Source organism: Ranitomeya imitator, chromosome 2 (genome assembly GCF_032444005.1).
Source record: "Ranitomeya imitator isolate aRanImi1 chromosome 2, aRanImi1.pri, whole genome shotgun sequence".
NCBI classification, from domain to species: domain Eukaryota; kingdom Metazoa; phylum Chordata; class Amphibia; order Anura; family Dendrobatidae; genus Ranitomeya; species Ranitomeya imitator.
Window position 1 is genome coordinate 521505239 of NC_091283.1, and position 20036 is coordinate 521525274.

The following is a 20036-nucleotide window of genomic DNA, read 5'->3' on the forward strand; positions in this document are numbered from 1 at the left end:
GGCACGCCCCTCTTAAAGGTACACTGTCACCTGAATTTGGAGGGAACAATCTTCAGCCATGGAGGCGGGGTTTTCAGGTGTTTGATTCACCCTTTCCTTACCCGCTGGCTGCATGCTGGCCGCAATATTGGATTGAAGTTCATTCTCTGCCCTTCGTAGTACATGCCTGCACAACGCAATCTTACCTTGCGCAGGCGTGTACTATGGAGGACAGAGAATGAACTTCAATCCAATATTGCAGCCAGCATGCAGCCAGCGGGTAAGGAAAGGGTGAATCAAACACCCAAAAACCCCGCCTCCATGGCTGAAGATTGTTCCCTCCAAATTCAGGTGACAGTGTCCCTTTAATCAATTTGGCGCATCTTACTCCAGCACTGCATCTTACTCCAGCACTCCCTTCATTAAGGCCGACATAAAAGGAAAAATATAAAAACCTGACCTTGGATTCTATTTTACTATTCCAGCAGGAACTATTCCAAGATCTGGACAGTGAGATCTTATGGTTATGCCACTGTAATCACCAAATCAAATTGGCACTGCAAAGGTTAAATCTGCATGCTACTTATCAGTCCTTACATCAGATGTCACTCCACACACACAAAAAAAAAAAAAAACCTTCAACCTTCCCACTCCTGTCTGTACAACTCTGGTCTATGATGGGTATGCAGAACACAAGGCTACGGGTGATTTACCTAAGAGCATGCGGAGACAGTATAGCGACACATCAACGGTGACATGGAAATTCTACTCCGCCATCGGCTGAATCAGTAATGGGAGGAAGACTGACAGGAGCACAGAGGTCATAAATGACATTAACCCCTTAATCCCATATGACGTACTATCCCGTCCAGGTGACCTGGGACTTAATTCCCATGGACGGGATAGTACGTCATATGCGATCGGCCGCGCTCACGGGGGGAGCGCGGCCGGGTGTCAGCTGCCTATCGCAGCTGACATCCGGCACTATGTGCCAGGAGCGGTCACGGACCGCTCCCGGCACATTAACCCCCGGCACACCGCGATCAAAGATGATCGCGGTGTGCCGGCGGTGCAGGGAAGCATCGCGCAGGGAGGGGGCTCCCTGCGGGCTTCCCTGAGACGATCGGTACACGGTGATGTGCTCACCGTGTACCGAGCGTCTTCTCCCTGCAGTCCCCGGATCCAAAATGGCCGCCGGGCTGCATCCGGGTCCTGCAGGGAACACTTCCGGGTCAGGATCAGGCTGCAGCTGCAGCTCTAATCCTGCCCGGCTGTATGTCAGATCACCGATCTGATAGAGTGCTGTGCACACTGTCAGATCGGTGATCTGTGATGTCCCCCCCTGGGACAAAGTGAAAAAGTTAAAAAAAAAATTTCCACACTTGTAAAAAAAAATAAAAAAAAAATTACTAAATAAAGCAGAAAAAAAAAAATATTATTCCCATAAATACATTTCTTTACATAAAAAAAAAACAAAAAAAACAATAAAAGTACACATATTTAGTATCGCCGCGTCCGTAACGACCCGACCTATAAAACTGGCCCACTAGTTAACCCCTTCAGTGAACACCGTAAGAAAAAAAAAAAAAAAACGAGCCAAAAAACAACGCTTTATTATCATAACGCTGAACAAAAAGTGGAATAACACGCGATCAAAAAGACGGATATAAATAACCATGGTACCTCTGAAAACGTCATCTTGTCCCGCAAAAAACGAGCCGCCATATAGCATCATAACCAAAAAAATAAAAAAGTTATAGTCCTGAGAATAAAGCGATGCCAAAATAATTATTTTTTCTATAAAATAGCTTTTATCGTATAAAAGCGCCAAAACATAAAAAAAATGATATAAATGAGGTATCGCTGTAATCGTACTGACCCGAAGAATAAAACTGCTTTATCAATTTTACCAAACGTAGAACGGTATAAACGCATCCCCCAAAAGAAATTCATGAATAGCTGGTTTTTGGTCATTCTGCCTCACAAAAAATCGGAATAAAAAGCGATCAAAAACTGTCACATGTCCGAAAATGTAACCGATAAAAACGTCAACTCGTCCCGCAAAAAACAAGACCTCACATGACTCTGTGGACCAAAATATGGAAAAATTATAGGTCTCAAAATGTGGAGACGCAAAAACTTTTTTGCTATAAAAAGCGTCTTTTAGTGTGTGACGGCTGCCAATCATAAAAATCCGATATAAAAAACTCGCTATAAAAGTAAATCAAACCCCCCTTCATCACCCCCTTAGTTAGGCTAGGTTCACATTGCGTTAATGGGTTAACGCTAACGGACAGCGTTGCACGGCGAAAATGTCACAATTAACGCCGTGCAACGGGTCCGTTAGCACAACCATTGACAGCAATGTGATTTTCGGGTGTAGCGCATCGCTAGAGCGTGCCATTTTCGGCTCGCGCTAGCAAGGTGCCGTTCTTTTGTGGCGCGCCTCAGACGCTGCTTGCAGCGTCCGCGGCGCGCCCGAGGTCCGATCCCCGATCTTCCAGAGCGGGGACGTTAACGCGACCACTAAACACGACACCTAAAAAGACATTGCGTTAGCGCAATCCGCTAGTGCTAAACGGATTTCCCTAATGCAATGTGAACCTAGCCTTAGGGAAAAATAATAAAATTAAAAAAAATGTATTTATTTCCATTTTCCCATTAGGGTTAGGGTTAGGGCTAGGGTTGGGGCTAGGGTTAGGGTTAGGGTTTGTATTACATTTACGGTTGGGATTAGGGTTGGGATTAGAATTAGGGGTGTGTCAGGGTTAGGTGTGTGGTTAGGGTTACAGTTGGGATTAGGGTTAGGGGTGCGTTTGGATTAGGGTTTCAGTTATAATTGGGGGTTTCCACTGTTTAGACACATCAGGGGCTCTCCAAACGCGACATGGCGTCCGATCTCAATTCCAGCCAATTCTGCATTGAAAAAGTAAAACAGTGCTCCTTCACTTCCGAGCTCTCCCGTGCGCCCAAACAGGGGTTTACCCCAACATATGGGGTATCATCGTACTCGAGACAAATTGGACAACAACTTTATGGGTCCAAGTTCTCTTGTTATCCTTGGGAAAATAAAAATTTGGGGGGCTAAAAATCATTTTTGTGGGAAAAAAAAGGATTTTTTATTTTCACGGCTCTGCGTTGTAAACTGTAGTGAAACACTTGGGGGTTCAAAGTTTTCACAACACATCTAGATAAGTTCCATGGGAGGTCTAGTTTCAATATGGGGTCACTTGTGGGTGGTTTCTACTGTTTGGGTACATCAGGGGCTCTGCAAATGCAACGTGACGCCTGCAGACCAATCCATCTAAGTCTGCATTCCAAATGGCGCTCCTTCCCTTCCGAGCTCTGCCATGCGCCCAAACAGTGGTTCCCCCCCACATACGGGGTATCAGCGTACTCAGGACAAATTGAACAACAACTTTTGGGGTCCAATTTATTCTGTTACCCTTGTAAAAATACAAAGCTGGGACTAAAAAATCATTTTTGTGAAAAAAAAAAAGAATTTTTATTTTCACGGCTCTGCGTTATAAACTGTAGTGAAACACTTAGGGGTTCAAAGTTCTCACAACACATCTAGATAAGTTCCTTGGGAGGTCTAGTTTCTAATATGGGGTCACTTGTGGGGGGTTTGTACTGTTTGGGTACATCAGGGGCTCTGCAAATGCAACGTGACTCCTGCAGACCAATCCATCTAAGTCTGCATTCCAAATGGCGCTCCTTCCCTTCCGAGCTCTGCCATGCGCCCAAACAGTGGTTCCCCCCCACATATGGGGTATCAGCGTACTCAGGACAAATTGGACAACAACTTTTGGGGTCCAATTTATTATGTTACCCTTGTGAAAATACAAAACTGGGGGCTAAAATATAATTTTTGCGAAAAAAAAAAATAAATTATTTTAACGGCTCTGCGTTATAAACTGTAGTGAAACATTTGGGGGTTCAAAGCTCTCAAAACACATCTAGATAAGTTCCTTATGGGGTCTAGTTTCCAAAATGGTGTCACTTGTGGGGGGTTTTAATGTTTAGGCACATCAGGGGCTCTCCAAACCAACATGGCGTCCCAACTTAATTCCAGTCAATTTTGCATTGAAAAGTCAAATGGCGCTCCTTCCCTTCCGAGCTCTGCTATGCACCCAAAAAGTGGTTTACCCCCACATATGGGGTATCGTCGCACTCAGGACAAATTGCACAACAACTTTTGTGGTCTAATTTCTTCTCTTACCCTTGGGAAAATAAAAAATTGGGGGCGAAAAGATCATTTTTGTGAAAAAATAAGATTTTTTATTTTTACGGCTCTGCATTATAAACTTCTGTGAAGCACTTGTTGGGTCAAAGTGCTCACCACACATCTAGATAAGTTCCTTAAGGGGTCTACTTTTCAAAATGGTGTCACTTGTGAGGGGTTCCAATGTTTAGGCACATCAGGGGCTCTCCAAACGCAACATGGCGTCCCATCTCAATTCCAGTCAATTTTGCATTGAAAAGTCAAATGGCGCTCCTTCCCTTCCGAGCTCTGCCATACGCCCAAACAATGGTTTACACCCATATATGGGGTATCAGCGTACTCAGGACAAATTGGCCAACAATTTTTGAGGTCCAATTTCTTCTCTTACTCTTGGGAAAATAAAAAATTGGGGGCGAAAAGATCATTTTTGTGAAAAAATATGATTTTTTATTTTTACGGCTCTGCATTATAAACTTCTGTGAAGCAATTGGTGGGTCAAAGTGGTCACCACACATCTAGATAAGTTCCTTAGGGTGTCTACTTTCCAAAATGGTGTCACTTGTGGGGGGGTTTCAATGTTTAGGCACATCAGTGGCTCTCCAAACGCAACATGGTGTCCCATCTCAATTCCTGTCAATTTTGCATTTAAAAGTCAAATGGCGCTCCTTCCCTTCCGAGCTCTGCCATGCGCCCAAACAGTGGTTTACTCCCACATATGGGCTATCAGCGTACTCAGGACAAATTGGACAACAACTTTTGGGGTCCATTTTATCCTGTTACCCTTGGTAAAATAAAACAAATTGGAGCTGAAATAAATTTTGTGTGAAAAAAAGTTAAATATTCATTCTTATTTAAACATTCCAAAAATTCCTGTGAAACCCCTGAAGGGTTAATAAACTTCTTGAATGTGGTTTTGAGCACCTTGAGGGGTGCAGTTTTTAGAATGGTCTCACACTTGGGTATTTTCTATCATATAGACCCCTCAAAATGACATCAAATGAGATGTGGTCCCTAAAAAAAAATGGTGTTGTAAAAATGAGAAATTGCTGGTCAACTTTTAACCCTTATAACTCCCTAACAAAAAAAAATTTTGGTTCCAAAATTGTGCTGATGTAAAGTAGACATGTGGGAAATGTTACTTATTAAGTATTTTGCGTGAGATATCTCTGTGATTTAAGGGCATAAAAATTTAAAGTTGGAAAATTGCAAAACTTTCTAAATTTTCGCCAAATTTCCGTTTTTTTCACAAATAAACGCAAGTTATATCGAATAAATGTTACTACTAAAATGAAGTACAATATGTCACGAGAAAACAATGTCAGAATCGCCAAGATCCGTTGAAGCGTTCCAGAGTTATAACCTCATAAAGGGACAGTGGTCAGAATTGTAAAAATTGGCCCGGTCATTAACGTGCAAACCACCCTCGGGGCTTAAGGGGTTAACAGTCCATGGTCATGAGAGGAATTTAAAATACAGAACCAGAGAGGCCATGGCTTTCTATTGTTATGCATAGTAAGTATGTTCACTTTATGTAGATTATAGTACCATCTACATATATAAAGTGCTAGCCCAGGGTTTTCAGAATATCCTTATCACCTATCCACTATATACAGTGCCTTGCAAAAGTATTAAACCCCCTGGAACTTTTCAACCTTTTCCCACATATCATGCTTCAAATATAAAGATACCAAAAGTAAATTTTTGGTGAAGAAACAACAAGTGGGACACAATTGTAAAGTTGAACAAAATTTATTGGTTATTTTAAATTTTTATGGAAAATCAAAAACTGAAAGTGGGGCGTGCAATATTATTCGTCCCCTTTACCTTAATACTTTGTTGCGCCACTTTTTGCTGCGATTACAGCTGCAAGTCGCTTGGGGTATGTCTCTATCAGTTTTGTACATCGAGAGACTGAAGTTTTTGCCCATTTTCCTTGGCAAACAGCTCGAGCTCAGTGAGGTTTGATGGAGATTGTTTGTGAACAGCAGTTTTCAGCTCTTTCCACTGAGTCACGATTGGATTGAGGTCTGGACTTTGACTTGGCCATTCTAACACCTGGATACGTTTATTTGTGAACCATTCCATTGTAGATTTTGCTTTATGTTGGAGATCATTGTCTTGTTGGAAGACAAATCTCCGTCCCAGTCTCAGATCTTTTGCAGACTCCAACAGGTGTTCTTCAAGAATGGTCGTGTATTTGGCTCCATCCATCCTCCCATCAATTTTAACCATCTTCCCTGTCCCTGCTGAAGAAAAGCAGGCCCAAACCATGATGCTGCCACCACCATGTTTGACAGTGGGGATGGTGTGTTCAGGGTGATGAGCTGTGTTGCCTTTACGCCAAACATATAGTTTGGCATTGTTGCCAAAAAGTTTGGTTTTGGTTTCATCTGACCGGAACACCACCTTTGACATATATGGTGTGTCTCCCAGGTGGCTTTCTGCAAACAACATTTTTTATGGATATCTTTGAGAAATGGCTTTCTTCTTGCCACTATTCCATAAAGGCTAGATTTGTGCAGTGTACGACTGATTGTTGACCTATGGACAAACTGTCCCACCTCAGCTGTAGATCTCTGCAGTTCATCCAGAATGATCATGGGCCTCTTGGCTGCATCTCTGATCAGTCTTCTCCTTGTTTGAGATGAAAGTTTAGAGGGACGGCCGGGTCTTGGTAGATTTGCAGTGGTATGGTACTCCTTCCATTTCAATATGATCCCTTGCACAGTGCTCCTTGGGATATTTAAAGTTTTGGAAATCATTTTGTATCCAAATCCGGCTTTAAACTTCTCCACAACAGTATCACGGACCTGCCTGTTGTGTTCCTTGGTCTTCATGATGCTCTATGTGCTTCAAACAGAACCCTGAGACTACCACAGAGCAGGTGCATTTATACGGAGACTTGATTACACACAGGTGGATTATATTTATCATCATTAGGCATTTAGGACAACATTGGATCATTCAGAGATCCACAATGAACTTCTGGAGTGAGTTTGCTGCACTGAAAGTGAAGGGGCCGAATAATATTGCATGCCCCACTTTTCAGTTTTTAAATTTCCACAAAATTTTAAAATAACTAATAAATTTCTTTGAACTTCACAATTGTGTTCCACTTGTTGATTCTTCACCAAATATTTACATTTGGTATCTTTATGTTTGAAGCATGATATGTGGGAAAAGATTGAAAAGTTCAAGGGGGCCGAATACTTTCGCAAGGCATTGTAGGTGAATTCTATTAGATAGGTGGGCGACTGATCACCAAAACCCCCACCAATTATTGTATGGTGACTGAATTCCTATTGGTTACCCCAATCCAGTGAATGGATTATAAATTCATACCAGAATACCCCTTTAGAGGGGGATATGTGGCTGGACAAACTGTATACATTACATAACTCCCTCAGACCTGACGAGGTTGATGTTCTTACTAGGAAAATTCACATTATAACAACTTGGTATTACTAAAAATAAACTGAGCATTTTAGGAGTATGGACAGAGCTGGATTCATAAAACGCTCAGTTTAAAGATCAGGGGAACAAACTTTAAATAAAGATTATGTACTGATTTTGGCATTAGTTTATTAAGTAAGAACAGAAGCTTCCGCCGGTATAATAATTTTATTTAATAATGCAGTCTAAATTGTGAAATTTGGTGAGAGATCTGCATTATGTGACCATCCAAATGGGGATTGAAAAAGTAACATTCCACATGTATAGTCTAAGTACCTTTTCCTCAGTTTGCCTCCTATATTCAAATCAACGTTGCTCCCTTTTGCTTCCAAGATGCCCATCGCAGTGGAATGGTGAGTGCAGTTAGAAGTCTGATCCACACCTCCCCAGCTTTACTATCAAACAGCACAGAAAGAAACGCAAGATATGGTCTACACTTACTATGGCAGGTGACGTCTTGGAAGCAAAGGAAAGTAGAAAGCAAATCTAAGTGGTGGGGCAGAGGGAGGAAAGCGGAGTGCACCAAGTATGGTAGCAATATATGGGAAATGTATAGTAACTTTTCAGTCCCATGGGTGGAGGGTCACTTTATGTAAAGACCTCCACACACACAAAGATCAGCTGAAAGCACGATAAAGATTAGTCTGAAGAACAGCCTAATGTGTATGTGTTCCCTGATAAATGTAATGGGACAGAAAGGTCAGACATGTCTGAATTGAGGTATGTTGCTGGCAGAGGAGTGGCAGCAGCTCCTCAGTATGGGAGAGTTGTAGACCACTTGATCGACCAAACCAACGGTCAGAAGACTATGATGTATACGGGGCTTATCTGAAATACATTGCATCTCCTATCTTGTACTAGTCCAGCGATGCCTTTACAATTCTGCAGCTTCGTGCCGAAATCTCCCAGACCATCTTTCTGACTTAATACATAGAACTTATTAATCAGGATTACTACAAGATTGTTAAAACAAAGATTTATTTGACTATTTATTATTATTATGGCGCCAATTATTCCATTGCGCTTTACATGTTAATCTTAAACAATACAAGTCATAACTGGTACAGGAGGAATGAGGACCCTGCCCGTGAAGGCTCACAATCTACAAGGGATGGGTGAGGATACAGTAGGTGAGGATAGAGCTGGTCATGCAGCGGTTTGGTCGATCGGTGGTTACTGCAGGTTGCAGGCTTGCCGGAAGAGGTAGGTCTTCAGGTTCTTTTTGAAGGTTTCGGTAATAGGTGAGAGTCTGATAAGTTGTGATAGAGAGTTCCAGAGTTGTGGTGATGCACGAGAGAAATCTTGTATACGATTGTGGGAAGAGGAGATAAGAGGGGAGTAGAGAAGGAGATCTTGTGAGGATCGGAGGTTGCGTGTAGGTAAGTACCGGGAGACGAGGTCACAGATGTATGGAGGATACAGGTTGTGGATGGCTTTGTACGTCATGGTTAGGGTTTTGTACTGGAGTCTCTGGGTGATGGGGAGCCAGTGCAGGGATTGACAGAGGGGAGAAGCTGGAGAATAGCGGGGAACAGGTGGATTAGTCGGGCAGCAGAGTTTAGAATAGATTGGAGGGGTGCGAGAGTGTTAGAGGGGAGGCCACAGAGCAGGAGGTTGCAGTAGTCAAGGCGAGAGATGAGGAGGGCATGGACTAGGGTTTTTGCAGATTCTTGGTTGAGGAATGAACGGATTCGGGAAATATTTTTGAGTTGAAGTCGGCAGGAAGTGGAAAGGGCTTGGATATGTCGATTGAAGGAGAGATCAGCGTCAAGGATTACCCCGAGGCAGCGAGGTTGTGGGACTGGGGAGAGTAGGCAGCCATTTACTGTAATGGATATGTTCATTGGGGGGGGGGGGGGGGAGGGGAGTCACGTGAGATGGGGAAAGATGATGAATTCTGTTTTGTCCATGTTAAGTTTCAGAAATCTAGCAGAGAAGAAGGATGAAATAGTGGACAGACATTGAGGGATTCTGGTTAGTAGGGACTTTATCTCTAAACACATTTTCCATCTTTAGCTCAAAGGTGAATATGGATTGTGGAGTGTGAACATACCTTTAGAGCCCAAATCATTTTTTGCACAATGACAGATAATTGAATTGGTGGTTTACTATTACACTCGCTGTAGTCCTGTTCAATTCAGTGTTTCACTGAATGGGCAGAGGCATCATTTACATAGTTATAGATGCAAAATTGAATTCTAAACTATGGTTTTAGCTCATTAACATGAAATGATATATTAGGACAGTTCATCATTTGCATTAGAATAATAATTGCTATGTGTATATGGGTCATTATTTAGGTGAACTCTCACACATTCTGGCGAGAGCTGCTCCTTTATATTCCGAATCTCCCATTTCGGTCTCTAGGACGTCTCTCCTGCTGCACCAGTTTTCTGGAATGCAATACCCTAGATAATCCGATTAATTCCCAGTCTCCATAGTTTTATTCATGCCCTAAAAACACATTTCTTTAGAATGGCGTATCTAACCAACTATTCCATGTTCTCCATAAGCACTTTGTATCTGTACTTGTACACATATTGTCTGGTTATTACTTCATGTAGCGTTAGCTGAATGCCCCCCTTTATTATATTGATGGCTGGACCTTACACGACAAGCGTTTTTTGTTACCTTTTGTGTCTCCCCCATTTCCTCATAGATTGTAAGCTTACGAGCAGGATCCTCACTCCTCTTGGTATCTGCTGGACTATGTGTTACTCTATAATGTCTTATACTGTTTGTACAAGTTCTCACTGAATTGTAAAGTGCTGTGAAATGATTTGGCGCTATAGAAATAAAAATTATATACAAACACACACTTATTACACACAAACATACTCCCGGATGGAGCAAGATCCACAAATGTGACTACGAGCACCTATGATCAACTTCTGCGCATGCTTGAATAATACTATATTTTAGGCACATATAACTGTGCCACAGAGTTGAATGGACCATTGTGGGAGTGTGCAGGCTGCCACCATAAACAGGACAAGGGATCCAAGCTCACTTGATTAATCGCTAGGAACCAGAAAAGTTTCATTATAGAAAAATAAGGATCTTGCCCAATTTATGACGATTCTCAGCAAAGCATCAAGACAAAAGGAGAGGGGCTAAGTTAATCATTAAAAAAAAGTGTCATGTCTTCTACCATATTCTACATTTTTTTGGTGCACATTGCTCCGTAAATCTTCCCAAATGTGGCCAAGGAGTATTGAGAAATTATACAATACATGGCAGTAGAGTGACCTGTACAAGTCATTAGGGCTACATTATCCATCCTGCTGTGCCATCACTGGACAGAAACAGAAGTTTGCATAAACTTTCCATGGAGCACAGCACTAATGTACTTAGATTTGCCTAAATGTGCAGAAAGCAAAGTTTGAATATGCATAAATATTTATTATTATAATGATGTTTTTACACTGCGGGAGGAGTAAAAACACTTCAGCGATTTATGATCAAGTATTGCTCAGATAAGATTAAGAACTTCTAGCAAATTGTCGTATTAAATGGAAAAATGACGTGGAAAATGTCTCTTCAATGCAGGGGGAATTTATATTCAAAGTGTCAAGTGCACCTTCCCCCACCTGCTTGTTTTACCGCAATCTCCACCCGCCCTCATCTTTGATTGACAGCTCTGGCTTTAAAGACCCACAGAACGGCAGAAATTGATAGAAAACAAGCAGGTGGGAAGGTGCACTCAACTGACTGTCCACGCCATGGTGCACCAAGCACCTGTACTTTATTTTAATAGTCTGAGCTCAGAGATTCCCTTTAAGCAACTCATAACCCTGTAATAATGAGTGTGCACTTAAAGGGGTTGTCCAGTCCAAAAAGATAAGTCTGCAGTCACGCACAGTGACTGCAGACTTATGAATCACCCAAGCGTACGCACTGTAGGTATTCACCGGTGTCTGACCCAGGAACGGAGTTAACTCAGACTTATCAGTTTGGACCAGACAACCGCTTTAAAAAGGAGCTACCCACTACTCCGACAACCCCTATTCAACATGCATGGTTTCCCACAAATAACTTATACTGCCCTACGGTGCCAGCGCAATTCCAGGGGGATCACATGACATTGCTATGTCACGTGATCCTTGCAGCCAATCAGCACTGACTCACTCTCCTCACCTTAATGCCACCTTTGCGATACTCCCCACAAAAAATAAAAAAGTTATACTAGCCTAATCTGAGCGATAGCATTTAGTGATGAGCGAGTGTACTCGTTGCTCGGGTTTTCCGGAGCACACTCGGGTGATCTCCGAGTAATTTATGACTGCTCGGAGATTTAGTTTTACTCGCAGCAGCTGGATGATTTGTGACTGTTAGACAGTTTGAATACATGTGGGGACTCCCTAGCAACCAGGCAACCCCCACTTGTACTCAGGCTGGCTACTAGTTGTAAATCATGCAGCTGCGGTGATGAAAACTAAATCTCCGAATACTAACAAATACTTGGAGGTCACCTGAGCATGCTCGGGGAAACGAGTACCGTATACTTGCTCATCACAAATAGAGTTCTTTTCTCCCCTGCACCCAGAGAGGGACGACACATGCGGCAGAATGTAACATAGTAACATAGTAACATAGTTAGTAAGGCCGAAAAAAGACATTTGTCCATCCAGTTCAGCCTATATTCCATCATAATAAATACCCAGATCTACGTCCTTCTACAGAACCTAATAATTGATAGTAACATAGTTAGTAAGGCCGAAAAAAGACATTTGTCCATCCAGAGAAAATCCATGCGATGGACCAGCCCGCAGGAGGAAGCACAGCATGCAAGAGACCTGCGTCAAAGCTTTCCACAAGCATGGGCTCGTCCGGGATTTGAACCCGGGACCTCTCGCACCCAAAGCGAGAATCATACCCCTAGACCAACGAGCCAGCGACGGAGTAGAAAATCCATGCGATGGACCGGCCTGCAGGAGGAAGCACAGCATGCAAGAGACCTGCGTCAAAGCTTTCCACAAGCATGGGCTCGTCCGGGATTTGAACCCGGGACCTCTCGCACCCAAAGCAAGAATCATACCCCTAGACCAAGGAGCCAGCGACAATGTAGTGTAGACAGAATGTAGTGGCATCATAGCGCTGCCTGCAGGACGTTGACGTGTTATAGGTAGTAGCCCAACAGCTGCTTGAGGTCTGCAGGACAATCAGAGTTTTGCAGAATCTTGCAGCCGGGGGAAAAGTTCTGTAAACTTTAGAAGTATTGAATTATATAGGATAGGCCATGAAATACCGACTTAGTTAGTGTAAAAACACTCTGGTGAAGTGATGGCTCTTTGTGCTTTACATAATTCCTTAGAGGCCACGAGTGAATCCAAACTACTGCCAGCAGGACCATCAGCAGCATTTTAGAATACTGGCATCATATTGTCATATCAAATAGCGACACAGGAAAACTGGACGGCAATATCAAAAGCAGCCCATATGTAGAACAGAGGCAGGCTACCGGGTAACAGAAAAGGGAAATTAAACGGGTTAACTTGCTTTTGCTTCATGCAAAATGAGGGGCAAATGAAGCACTCACAACACTAACGCCTTACCCAACAGTGACTTTGGCCACGACAGATCATGCGGCCATAGATCGCTTTGTGCCATCGCTACATTGGAGATGCATTGTGACTGCATTACATGGGGGAACCATGATGAAAAAGTCACAAAGTCAGAACTGGCTGGATTTCTTGCGATTTGCTTATCACAGGAACCTGCAGTTCGCAATGCGCCCCAATCATCTTCACTACGATGCAACGTAAAAGGGACACAGAGTCTGTTCAATGTGACCTGTGTCGTGACCAAAGCTGCTGTTTAGCCCCAGCCTAAGAGGTATAAGTGCCACGCTATGGCCAAGGTTTGAACAAGTTCAAGAATTTCGTCTAGCCACCAAGTAGCATCTTGATCGGTGGACAGTCATCCGAGATGCATAGGCACCTTTACTGAGAGTTTGGTTGGAGTCACACTAGCGAGTTTTACTGACGTAAAAGCGCAGAAAATACGTCCGTAAAACAAATGGCACAATTATTCTCTATGCCCCTGCTCCTATCTGCCGTATTTTACTGATCAGTATTATACGGCTTTCTACGGCCATAGAAAATCGCAGCATGCTGCGTTTGTCACCGTATTGCGCAAAAAAACGCCAATGAAAGTCTATGGATGCCCCAAAAATACGGATTACACACGGACCAGCAGTGTGACTTGCGAGAAATACGCAGCGGTGTTAGAGAGAAAAGCCGGCAATTCAGTGCGGTGTACAGTAAAAATCACACTGACAGCTTACATTAGAATAGGTAGAATGAATGTGTACACATTAGAATAGGATAGAGATTATATATATATATATTTATTATTACTTCATACAGCGCTAGATAGCTTTAAAGCCGGTAATTCAATTGCCGGCTTTTGCTTTCTCCTTCCTAAACCCGACATGATTTGAGACATGGTTTACATACAGTAAACCATCTCATATCCCCGTTTTTTTGCATATTCCACACTACTAATGTTAGTAGTGTGTATATGCAAAATTTGGCCGTTCTAGCTATTAAATTAAAGGGTTAAATGGCGGAAAAAATTGGCGTGGGCTCCCGCGCAATTTTCTCTGCCAGAGTAGTAAAGCCAGTGACTGAGGGCAGATATTAATAGCCTGGAGAGGGTCCACGGTTATTGCCCCCCCCCCCCCCTGGCTAAAAACACCTGCCCCCAGCCACCCCAGAAAAGGCACATCTGGAAGATGCGCCTATTCTGGCACTTGGCCACTCTCTTCCCATTCCCGTGTAGCGGTGGGATATGGGGTAATGAAGGGTTAATGTCACCTTGCTATTGTAAGGTGACATTAAGCCAGATTAATAATAGAGAGGCGTCAATTATGACACCTATCCATTATTACTCCAATACTAGTAAAGGGTTAAAAAAAAAAAACACATTATTAAAAATTATTTAAATGAAATAAAAACAAAGGTTGTTGTAATAATTTATTCTACGCTCAATCCTTCTGAAGACCCTCGCTCTGTAACAAAGTAAAAATAATAAACCAACAATATACAGACCTTCCGAAGATCTGTAAGGTCCCACGATGTAAATCCATCTGAAGGGGTTAAAATATTTTGCAGCAAGGAGCTCTGCTAATGCAGCGCTGCTCCTTGCTGCAAAACCCCAGAGAATGAAGGTAAAGTAGGTCAATGACCTATATTTACCTTCATTTGCGGTGAGGCGCCCTCTGCTGGTTGTTCCTAGATCGTGGGAACTTTCCTAGAAAGCTCCCAGGCTCGAATTCATAAGAGGCGCCCTCTGCTGGTTGTCCTCATATGACCATGGACCCTCTCCAGGCTATTAATATTTGCCCTCAGTCACTGGCTTTACTACTCTGGCGGAGAAAATTGCGCGGGAGCCAACGCCAATTTTTTCCGCCATTTAACCCTTTAATTTAATAGCTAGAATGGCCAAATTTTGCATATACACACTACTAACATTAGTAGTGTGGAATATGCAAAAAAAAAAAAAGGTGATATGAGATGGTTTACTGCAGGTCTCATATCATGTCGGGTTTTAGGAAGGAGAAAGAAAAAGCCGGTAATTGAATTACTGGCTTTAAAGCGATCTAGCGCTGTATGAAGTAATAATATATACATATATGTGTCTACTGATATATACACACATATATATATATATATATATATATGGTTTTTTTTTTGTTTTGTTATTTTACACATGGATCCCTTGTATAGCCGTATGTTGGTTTTGCAAGCCTGCGAGAAAAACACGCAGCACGGATGCCATACGCAAAAAAACGCTGAAACACCCTGCCTACGGAGGAGCTACGGACCACTATTTTGGGGACTTTTCAGCCTATTACGGCCGTAATATACGGACCGTATTGTATTACGCTGAGTGTGACTCCAGCCTTTCTCATCAATCTTTTTTTAACCACAGATTTAGATTGCACCAATGATTACACTTATGATAGGTGGAGATGTGCATTTTGCATTCTTGGATTACAAGAATAGGACTGCCTGGAATGATCATAAAGGAACATCTTCAGAACAAGGTCACCCTCCCAGGCACACCTTGTGACCATCAAGCTATGTCACAGAAACATGTGCAAGATATTACGTCCTAGATACTTATTATAGACACCAATGTGGTGGCCAATATCATCGATTTTGAAGTCTTTATTTTGCTCCTAAACACTAAAATGAGAACCTGATGTTTTAGAATAAGAACCAACGTGACACATTCATCATGTTCGAGATAGCTATACATTTGGCCTGTGCTCTAAACACAGGAGGTATACACCCGACAGGATGGATACCACGGCATCTGGCCACAATAAGTTCCCACTGTAAAAAAAAAAAAAAAAAAAAAACACATACTGCATGGTATACATTTCTTTGCATCGGCCCTCTGTATAGGAAAGTGCAATCTGCTGTGCCTTCTAGGACTAGATTCCCAAGATGAGATTTTGATGTTGCAGATTTTTTGCACTCATTAAGTAAAATAGGGTACTGCCATTTTATTTTTAGCAAATACACAGCATTAAAAAAAAAAAATCATCATGGGAACTTAGCTTTATAAAATTAAAGAAATGGTATGCAAGAACACTTTGGTCTCCATCCAATTTACTGTGGGGTGTTATGGGAACAATAAAATGTCAAGAAAACTTGCCAGATGAACATACTATAGATTAAGTGTACAGACGAAGTGTGTTACTGGCCTTAGAAACTAAATACAAAAGGAAAAAAAACAGTAATTTTCTTCTTTTTTTTGCCACAGGAAAAAAAAAAACAATTTTACCTAGCAGATTTGAACCACGCGTTTTTTTTTTTTCATATCTCCAGCATGTCAATTTTGTCAGCATTTCTGCAGGATTTTTCACCCTTTCAAATGAATGGGGGGGGGGGGCAAGTAAAAAACTATCATATTCGCAGTGCTATTCCTGCCAACACTCTGGTCTCTGCAGTAGAAAAATCTGCAGCGAATTCTCAGTGTGTGCACACAGCCTAAGCATCCGAAAGGAAGCACGGTGGCTCAGTGGTTGGCACAGCAGCCTTGCAGCGCTTGAGTCCTGGGTTCAAACCCCACCTTGGACAACATCTGCAAAGACTTTGTATGTTCTCCCCGTGTTTGCGTGGGTTTCCTCCGGGCACTCCGGTTTCCTCCCACATTCCAAAGACATACTGATAGGGAATTTAGATTGTGAGCCCCATCGGGAACAACGATGATAATGTGTGCAAACTGGAAAGCGCTGCGGAATATGTTAGCGCTATATAATAATAAAGATTATTTATAAGGAAAAGCAGAGCTTGAGAAGCACATATTAACAACTAGATACATGTTGAACTCAAAAATCCTGGGATTATAAAAAAAGGAAAAATAACTAGACTCTTATACAATTGGGAGTTCTGAGCTCCCATAGGTCGCTATAGATGAAAAAGGGGACTGGATCTCAATACAAGGAAAAAAGGGAAACATTTCCCAAGGATCCTCCAGATTATTTTCATGATTGTATGTGTCTTTAACTGAAAACCAGTATTTTTCATAGTTAGTGATGGCATATAGCTAGAACACGCCATCACCCTATGACCGCTGGGAGTCCAACTTATCAGGAAAATTAAGAGCTGGTTAGGCGATCCTTACAGATAAATAACCGTGATGTCAATACAACGCAGCAGGCCCTACATTCTGAGAACTGGTGGGGATCCCAAAAGTCGGGAATCCATGGATCATTAGAGGGGATATCTGTTCACAGGTTCATTGATGATCTATCCTGAAATGTTACTAGAATGTGAACAATTAACAACTGCACTAGGCAGCTCCATCCAACGTGTAGCAGCCGCTGACAAGCGCTGCAGAACAACTATATGTAATCTAGTGAATAAGACACAAAAGGTTAATTTATAAAACTGGACCGATTATATAAAAAAAAAAAAAATATTTGTCTATCTATACAAGCTGTTTTGTGAATGAGGTAAGAAATCTACAATTTCCCTTGAGATCAATATACTGTATTGTATCATATATGCACATATTGTATATACAAGTTGATATGTGGCCAAGATCTCTGTTGCCTTGACTCCTGCAACTGACTCAAGAGGGGGGGGGGGAGAAAGATTGTGCTCAATACTGGTCAAACCTGAATTTTCAGGTTTGCCTTAAGTTATACATTAAAGAGCGCAAGTCGCCTAGACAGACCCCTTAGCTGAGAGAATCTGTGAGATGAAAAACAAGGCTGGGTACCTAGAGAAGGAGCGTCTGCTAAGGTCACTTACCCGCAAACCCAAAAATAGACTATGAAAAGGGGAGATCTAACCCATAAGAGTCCACAGATCAGCATTACATTATGTACAATCTATAAATCCATACACCTCTGGGTCACTGTACACAGAAACCACACATATTAACTGACATGGATGCTACTATTATAATAACATACAGCAAACTGTATAAGAGGACAATTATACTACCGCTGTACTATACACCACCGTACACCAGGAACATTTCAGATAATCTCAGCCGTGAACACGTGGAGGGCAGGACGACTGCAGATCAAGGGCTTTAATGAGGAAAAGTCATGTCTTATTCATTGCGTCTCTATCAAACACAAATCCACCACACTTAGAACTTTCAGATGGAACTCGAAAACGCACCCCTCCAAGAAAGCTTACGGCCGGCAAAGACCACCACTGATGCTGCATAAGCCCCTAACGACTGTCTCCCCCCATCATCCTGGTGACTGTACCCCCACAAGGGCAGGGCCCGCTCCTCCGTACCGGTCATTTCTATTTGGCTGGAGCCCAATGTATAGAGTGAGTGTCTATACCCACAGAAGCTGTTGGACAGGATGCAGACCGGTCAGATGGTACCTGCCTGTGACACCTGGGGCCCTGTGTCAGCGGATAGGGCCAAGGCTTAGGGTTATGCCCTGATCTCAACCTCTGGGCTGCAAGGTGGCTTTCTACACTGAGACTTTCCTAAACAGGAACAACTACTATAAACTTCTGTGGGGATTGGAATAGTGAGACTGGGCAGAGAGGGGTTACCCATGGCCTGGCATCATGATACCTGGGTGCCATCACAGGAGGCAGGAAGTGATGGGCACAGAACACTGCGCCAGCCCAAAAACAGGACCAGTATACACAGTGGCAAACCCCAGTGTGCAAGAACCCAAAGTGCCAGGCGGAGGAGAGCCAGCCCTGCGCCCCGGACAATGACTAGTCATGGTCACCTACGGCACAGCCCGTCCTGCAGTGACGCAGCAGCACTCACCCGGCTCTGCTGTCCTGTCTGTAGGTCTCTGGCAGCTCCTTCTCTTTTGTTGCTGCCTCGGAGCCCCCTCTTCCTACAGTGCCTCTCCTCACCATCTGCTGACATGGGTACATCACCTAGCGATTCTCCTATTGGCTCAGCCCACACCACGTGTACTGTCTGACAACTACCGACCAATCGGATACATACTGGCCATAGAAAGGAGCCGCCCCTGACACGTCACCAGGATGCCGCAAGGGCGTTTGGGAGATGTAGTCTTGCGATCTATTAGGTCTATATAGCTTTGTAGTACAAATATGGGGGTCACATAATGACTATATAGAGCTGCTTTTTGTTTATCTATATATATACATATATATTACAGTTTATTAAAAAGTATCAAAGTATCAAACCTTACAAGATTTGTAAATCGCTCACCTTCAGGAGAGGTTTCTTAAAGGGGTTGCACAGAATAATAATTAAAAAAAAAATGGCTGCTTCTTAAAACTTTGCCACAGCCGTCTACAGGTTGTTTGTGATATTGTAACTAAACCTACTTCAATAGTTCTGAGCTGCAATACTATTAACAATTTACAGATACTGGTGACACTTTAATATATATATATATATATATATATATATATATATATATATATATATATATATATATGTATATATATATATATATATATATATATATATTATTTTTATTTTTTGTAATAAATCAGCCATATTTTTCTATTTCTGTGAAACGCTAAAAAAAATCTCACTTTCCTGGTTGTTAGTTCTGACTAAATGTGATCTTTACTATTGGGAACATTTTACATAGTTGTCCCCTTAAAGAGCTATCACAGAAATCATTGTAAGGGCTCTCTCACACTCGTGCTATGCAATGTTCTATTGGCCAGCAGTTGACCCAGTGTTATACCATGGGGCAGCTCAGATCTGGGACTATTTTCTCATGCCGATTCAGTATGAGAATACAAGTGCAGCATGCTGCGAGCGGCTCTTATATTTAGATCTCACGCACCCATACATGTCTATGGGTGCATGTAAAACATGAGACAATGGTGAAGATGGAGAAATTAAGTGTGATCCCAGAGTTTGAGCCGAGTGTCATTAGCATAATCGG

At 42.4% G+C, this 20036-nt stretch overlaps 1 protein-coding gene and 2 non-coding genes across 4 annotated transcripts in view; all 3 read right to left on the minus strand.

The window, feature by feature from the left end:
* Nucleotides 1–19054, minus strand: part of ACLY (ATP citrate lyase) — a 79819-nt gene extending 60765 nt beyond the window's left edge. For both annotated transcript variants that reach the window (XM_069751784.1, XM_069751783.1), the window contains exon 1: nucleotides 18926–19054. The gene's annotated coding sequence lies outside the window, so the exon portion shown is untranslated. The remainder of the gene's footprint in view (nucleotides 1–18925) is intronic.
* Nucleotides 12479–12550, minus strand: TRNAP-UGG (transfer RNA proline (anticodon UGG)). The gene has a single exon. It is a non-coding gene; the product is annotated as a tRNA-Pro (tRNA).
* Nucleotides 12641–12712, minus strand: TRNAP-UGG (transfer RNA proline (anticodon UGG)). Its single transcript has one exon. It is a non-coding gene; the product is annotated as a tRNA-Pro (tRNA).
* Nucleotides 19055–20036: the final 982 nt, after the last annotated feature.